Source organism: Fukomys damarensis, unplaced genomic scaffold (genome assembly GCF_012274545.1).
Source record: "Fukomys damarensis isolate Sample0158 unplaced genomic scaffold, DMR_v1.0_HiC HiC_scaffold_6, whole genome shotgun sequence".
Classification (NCBI taxonomy): Eukaryota; Metazoa; Chordata; class Mammalia; order Rodentia; family Bathyergidae; genus Fukomys; species Fukomys damarensis.
The window spans coordinates 8,944,498-8,952,229 of NW_022900918.1; the positions used below are offsets into that span (position 1 = coordinate 8,944,498).

Genomic DNA, 7,732 nt, shown 5'->3' on the forward strand with positions numbered 1-7,732 from the left:
ATATATATGCACAGAAATGCTTTTCTCCCAAATAAACAAATGCATAGTCTATAATTGGGCTAAGGTAGATACAAATAAAAATATCCTCCACAGGGATTTATAATTCTAGCAAAAAACTTTGCACTTGTTGAACATACATTACCATCTAGTCCAGTAAAAATTTCTGCAAGTTATTCATTCAAAATGTAGAGGCATAGTCAATTAGAAGTGCTAGCTCAACAAATACCATTTCTGATAATTAGGTTAAATTAACTTTTTAATTTTTAATATAAAATGAGAACACCATTGAATATAATGTGCTAAATTCAAAGTGTACTATGCATTCAGTGACTTATTTCTTCACAATGCTATGAATGATACAGCCTTTTATTATTGCTGTTAGTATAAGTTCAGGACACAAGTACAAGATTTTTACAAAATACTTCACCTACCTGATAAGTGATATAATAAAGTATTTTTGAATAATATATTCTAAAAATTGCTTTTCATTACCTTTACTTATGACCAGTATGCCTTCAATTAATTAACAAGTATGTACCACCAATGATTTGATATAATGCCATTAAATAGTGTCTTTTCATCTACTACATTTTTTCTCTTGAGATATAATTTAATAGGTCTTGAAAAGAATACGTTTCTTTCTGTCATAATGCAAGGGTATTCTAATTATTTAGAAACATTTGATATCATATTCACTCCAATATAGTGAATAACATATTTTAATTTTTAATAGTTTGTTCATTCCTCCACTAATTTATATTAAGGAAAGATAGATATTCTTCAATTATTCAGTTTGATTCATCAAAATAAACTACTTTATTCTACCTGTTTTAATATTTGCTTTGTGAAGATTATGTTTCAAAAGTCTAATCAATTTTTCCCAAACACATATACTATTTTCAAAATTCTAGGGTCTAATTATAGTCACCTGTTGTATGACAGATTTACTGAATGTATGCCTCTTATCTAACTGAAGTTTTGTAGCTTTAGCCAATATCTTTCCCAACCCCTGGTAGCCACCATTCTGCTTTGCTTTTATAAGTTCAACTTTTTCTGATTCCATCTATAAGTGAGATCATTCAGTATGTGTCTTTTTCCGCCTGGCTTATTTCAATTTAATTTCTTGCTAGAAATCTATAATGTATTTCAGGTTTTGCATTCATACTATACAATGTTATTATTTTAGATTATTCAGTTAAATATCCTCATTCTCCTGTCATTATTCTGTATAACTTGTTTTTAAAGCAACTAGCTATCCACTGTGTTGCTGTGCTGCACACTTTAGGACACTTCAATATATCTGTATCCCAAAATTATAAAAGACCAATTAAACAAAGGCATAGTGAGTTTTCCAGATCAGTAAGTTGTCTTTGACAACTTCCAGTCCAGTTACACACATTTAAAACTGCAGAAGAATCCCAGATTGAAATGCTAGATCAACTTCAAGTCATTCTGAATCAGAAAACAACAGGATCACATCGCTAACAAAATTCAGGCACTGACAAATCCTGTATCAAATTTAGGAAATTTCAAAAGATTATGTTTTAAGCATGAGAATTAGAGTGTTTTTCCCTTATTAAAGACATCCAAGTCATAATACACCAAGAAATTCAAATATACCTAGTTTGAAGTCTTTGACTTTAGATCAAGTGGAGATTTGGTTCATTTTCTCTATATGATTATATCTGCATGTATATATATGACATTAGCACATTTGTACATAAATTTGATTATTAATTGTCTTCAACGAGCTGGAATGGACATACTCTACAGATTTTCAGAAATCTTCTAAACTAAATAGCTGTCTCAAATTAAAGTGATCTATCAGTTAGTGTAAAAATAACTCATTGCAACCAAACATAAATATCTTATGCTTGATAATCTTGTTTCTCAAAGCAATAGTTTCATAACTAACTACACTATTCTAATGAAGTCGTTCTTGTATGTGACATATCTTAAGAAGCAAATATCAATGAAGTTATTTTAAAAGACAGGTACTGTAGCATAAAATTATTTTTGACTATAAATACTTCTGGCAAATTGAGAAGGAAAGCAAAGGAATTTGAACCTAATGTAGGCTTGCTCAGAGCCTCTGTGCCTTAGACTTTCTTATCTGTGCAGATCAGTGCCTTTGATATTACACTCATCTGAGCCCCATTAGGTGGGCTTTTAGTTCAAGGTTTTCTGTGTGAAAAAATTAATCAATGAACACAACAAATATAATGAAAAGGAGGCTCTTTACTGCAGTCACAAAGTCTGAAAATAGGAATGTATTCTTAGCTAGAAAATTTAAGCTAATATGCATATATATACATACATATATTTACATATATGTGTGTGTGTGTGTGTGTGTGTGTATGTATATCCAAGTGACAACTCAGAATGTATTACTTCACAAATGTTCTCACATTTTAAGGTCACTATTTTTTATAACAAGTGAAATATAAAATGACAAAATATTATCTTAATTACATTTTCAAAATCCAAATAGTTCACTTCAATTTATACATCTCTTATCATTTTAACAGCATATAACTTGGTGTGACTCTTTCGTGTGGACTGCCTGAAAATGATATTCTCAAAAGATAAAATTCAGACATCTAAATTTTGTAAAGAACCAGATAATGAAAACCTTAAATTCAAAATGTTTAATGAAATCTGAGAAACTCACCTGTACATATTTAGAAGACATACTTCAAACTAATTTCTTCAGACAAGGATAAAGGAAAATAGTTTACAACCTATGAGGGTTTCATTTCCTATTACATTTTGTAATAGTTGTGTGCTATGTTGCTAATACAATGCCATTTAGATGACTATTTTACTTGATTGACAAAGGCAATTGTATGAAACAGTTCAGTAAAATAATTTAGAAAGGTAAAATAATACTAATTGATAGTCAAAGCACAAATTATTCTTAAAATAACTACCTGGTTGCACATTAAGCTAATTTACAAATGCTACTTACATTCCCAAAACAAAACATCAAATGAGAAACAATAAAGCATATTATGTTTTTGAATGCTGGTGAATCATATGTAGTAAATCGCCAAAGAGAAGAGTGATTTATGCTCAAATTCTGCCAGGACTTTAATCAATACTGGGTGTCATATCCTATCGGGAGGGGCAGATTGGAAGTGGTAGTGAATAAAAAAAAGGTAGCTAATATTTGTATAGGTAATTTATGTGCAACTTAAGTGAAATGTAATAGATTAAACAAAAAACAATAGCAGGTTGTGCTAATAAAATGAAGATTTTAAAATTCCCTATCAAAGGCCAAAAATTATGTGTTAAAGGAACTCTGAGGTGAAGGGAGCATGTCATGTAGTTTATTCTGTATAATGTTTGAAGTCACAAAATATCACTTGTGCAAATCAATTTTCTTGCCTCAGAGCATTAATTAAGAAACTGTAGAGTTCAGATAGCAAAGCATCTTCATAACTATGTGCGTGTTGACAATGACTATGTTATTGGAGGCTAATTCCAAGAAAAACAACAGGTTTGAAAGATTTGATGCAAATAACTCAAGAGTTTCCACTCTGTAATATAATTTGATTGAGCAATGTAAATCTTAGATCAGAATGTGCTTCTACTCATATATTAGGTTTTAAACTATAATTTTCTAGTATTTTAAAAGTAGACACATTAATTGTAGATCCAAACAAACTTTCATATTTTATGCCTTAGTCTTATAATTATGTTGTGTACTTTCTGAAATGTTATGAGACACTTAAGCTTTATAGGAATCATTAATCTACTGTAAGACAAAAACTTCAAAAGCATAGTCTCTCTTCGTTGGAAGTAATTCTTGAATTTCTCTGTGCCATGTATCATAATTATGTGTTACAAGTGAATGAATCAGTGTTTGTGTTGAAACTTTCTTTATCGATGCATATAAAAAGCAGGCAACAGGAGAAATGTTAAATAAATATAGACTGTTTCAGCTTGCTATCTTTATTCAAACCCCTGACAAGAAAAAAAAAGCCAAGAATTGGAAAAAAAACAGTACTTACCCTAAAATTTTATTCAGATGATACTACTGAAACGTAAAAGGCTTAGAAAATCTTTCAATTTTCTATGCATGAATAGTATCAACTTTAACGACAAAAGAATACTGTTTGTGAATATATGTACATGTATGTAAAACCATCTGATGAAACTAACTAGAATCTATTCAAGTTAAAAAACAAAAAGAAAAACTCCACTGATCCAGGGCTGCTTAGAGAATAAATCACGATCTGATTTGAAAGATCCTGAAACATGAAACAAAATCATCTTCTGACAATAATCAAACAAATAAGCATTTTAGATAGCATAATACAAGAGTCCCTTTGTACTACTTGAATTCACAGAAAAGTGAATTCTGACCCAACTCTACAAATAAGCAGTTGACTCATGCAAATAGTCTTGACCATGTACATAATTACTTTTCTTTTTTGTTGTTATTTAATGGTTAGCAGTTAATTAACTGACCTCTGTTGCAATAATCAAGTTCATGCAACTAATGTTTAGCTTTAAAATAAGAATTGGAGGAAGCTGATCAAGGTCAGACTTTGCTCTTTGACAACTTTTAAATATATTTCCTTACATTCTCCTTCACGTTTGGGAACTATGCTTTTCAGCTTCACTAGGTAGCAGGTGATATTCTCTCTTTCATCTCCTTGTGGTAATGACAGATGGCTTCAACATTTACTCTAATTTTCATAGATAGCATACTAATACAATAGCCTCAAGCAAATTAAATCTACTCCAAGCTTTGCTACTAACTTATTGAGCCACTCTGAGCAAGTTTATTAACCTTTCTTTTCTTTAGCATCATTTTGATTCCTAAGATTCCCTTATATTTAAATATTACTAAGATTTATATTTAGATACATGTTCTGTAAAAAGCTGAGAGTGCTAGGACTTTATATCTCACATACGTTATACATACACACATACCTGTAAATTTATAGTTTGCCTTCTTGCAGTTTCTCTTATACTCTGCGTAAATTATTCTCTTTAGTCTGTTAAGTAGCTAGAGCATAAAGAAAACTGCAGTGAAAGAAATCAATATATCTAGCTGAATGAAAACAGACCTTAATAGTAAAGGCATAAATTAGACATGAATGGAAAGTAATTTTTGGTTTTAAATTCAAGATGCAAAAACACTTAGTTATTTTTTTCAAAGTAGGGAAATAAAGCAATAACACTAATAATTACCATTACAAATAATAATGCACCTCAATGCATACAGTAATTTTGATGAGGGGAAGTTCATTATAAATTTTTTATTTCCTTAGTGGCAGAGATAGGAAAACCTATGTAAGTAGATACATGCAACTCCAAATCTTCTCAGGTAATTACTGCAATATCTGCATACATTTAAATTTCAGTAAGGTTTTTTAGTTAATATAAGATCAAAATTCAATAGCAAACTAACAAACTTCCTATATTTCACTCAGAAATAATCTGAAATAGGATTTTTAGACAACATATTTAATTGCCAAGTAATAAGGGCAGGTGATTGAAACATAATTAGAGTAGTGATGAGATGTTTTTGAAAGGATAAACAGTTTCACTGGATTTAATTTAGCTTGGTTCTGCAAGTTTAAACTCCAGAGCTGTTGTTAACCTGGGTAAGGGAAATTACAAAAAACTTTAGCTAATAACTTTAGAACTACCCTTAAACTATATGACGAGGACTTCAATTCGATTTTTAGGCAAAAACTCAGACAATAAAAATTAAGTTTTACAATGATTTAACACTAATTATAACATAGCTACTGAGGAAGTTGTCTGGAATAATTGCGTATTCCAGTGGGTATGTGCATCTAAACTGGCCATTGATTACCTAGTACAGTATGCGCCCTATGAAACACAAAGAGGATTCAGAATAGAATGGATGTTTCATTACTAAATATCAGATAAACAGTTTTACAGCAGTCATGTAAGGACTGATTTCAAATTTTACTAACATTCTTCATAACAACTCCAGAATATTTTGTTCAGGCAGTTTTAACAATAAATTTGGGACAAATGCTCTATCATTTGGATAGCCAAGGACTCCAATTATCTAAGTAAAGGACGTTCAGTGACCCCCCCTTCCCCCGCAATCTCTACTGCCACCTGTCCATACACTTGGGCACGGGCGCGCGAATACACAAGCGCGCGCGCGCGCACACACACACACACACACACACACACACACATTTAGCCAAAAATAGTCTAAATGAAGGTTGAAAACCCAAACACACACCCGTGCCTCATGTAAAGAATGGCAAATAAACACGGAAAAGAATTTCGGACCAGGTCAGTTTAAGACGTTTGTTGAGTTGGAGCAGGAATCCTTTTCGTTCTACAATCTTCCTGGCACTAACTAGCAACCATTCTTATCCAAGAAGAAAGAGCCAGCGGCTCTTTCACCCCCACTCCCTTCTCCTCCCAATTCTTTCCTCCCACTTCAGTCTCTCTACCACTGTTAGTTCAGTCTTTAAACTTATTCGGAAGGTACCGAAGTTTTTGCGCAAATTTTGCGCGCTGTTCCCACGTGCCTGCTTCAGGTTACCCACTTTCCCCGTTCGCTCTCTCTCGGGATTCTTTCTTAACTTTTCCCACTGCGCTTTCCAGAGGCGAGAAGTAGGGACAAAGCGGAACTGTGAAAGTGGGTTAAATGGCCATTTCTGCCCCGAAACTGACAAGTTGCCCCACTCCCGCCCCCTCTCGGTAGATCCTCCCCCACGGAACGTTCGTTACTATAAAACTGGTCTGACCGGAGACGGCCCGGAGGCCTCCCGAGTGCCCGCGCTTTGCCTGGCTGGGAGAGCCAGGGCAGACAATTCAGGACCGCAGAGCATCCCGGTGCAAAGCGTGCACCTGCTCGGTGCGTGAGCCAACCTTAAAAGGAAAAAAGAAGGGAAGAAAAAAACAAATGGAAAAACAAAACAAAACCAAACCGCACTTTGGGAGGAGTGCGAAGTGAACGTCAGAGAGGAAGTGAGGGAGAACTCGTCAGTATTGTGGTCTTCCTTTTCTAGCTCTCCAGTTGGGCTTCCCAGAGGCCAGGACACCCAAGTCCTCTCCCCTCACAGGCTGGTGCCCTCGCATCTGTCCCGGGACAAACGCACCCCTTTATTTCCTTTGCACGCTCACACGCGGATACACGCACACATGCGCGCACACACAGACCCCTCCCCTCGACCGGCTCCCGGGGGACTTCGGGGGTGAACTCCTGCTCGTGCCCCGGGATTGCCCCGGGCCTCTGGGCTGCGTGTGTAGCCCCCCTCCTGACCTCAAAGTGCCCTCCTCGGCCGCCAGCCCGCTCCTTCGGCTTCCTAGCTGGCCCCTCACCCGGAGCGCGTGTCCCCGCTCCACGAACCCTGGCGGGACAAGGCAGGGTCACCACCGACCCCCTCCCCCCTGCCCTCAGGAGGCGCCCGGAGGCTCGCGGTGGAGCGGGGAACCTGGGGAGCGCACACGCCCAGAGAGGTTTCCAGGTGCCGGCGCCCCGAGAAAGGGTTGTGGCTCGGAGGAGAGGCACCGTCCCCCTCCTTCCTACCCCTTAACCCCGAAGCCCGGGCTTCCCAAGTCCCACAGCAGCCAAGCCCAGGGGCCGGAGCGAGCAAGGGGCGGACCCGGCCAGCAGAGCTGGATGTGGGCAGAGTGAGGTGCCAACTTCCCTGGGCTCGGGCGCGGCTGGCGAGCCCAGGGGAGGAGAGGAGCGGGGAGAGGGGAGGAGAGGTGAGGAGAGGAG

General features: G+C 36.5%; 1 protein-coding gene across 1 annotated transcript in view; it reads right to left on the bottom strand.

Annotated features, from left to right (window-relative positions):
• Positions 1–7,732, bottom strand: part of Dach1 (dachshund family transcription factor 1) — a 394,219-nt gene that overhangs the window by 385,839 nt on the left and 648 nt on the right. The gene's annotated exons all lie outside the window — the stretch shown is intronic.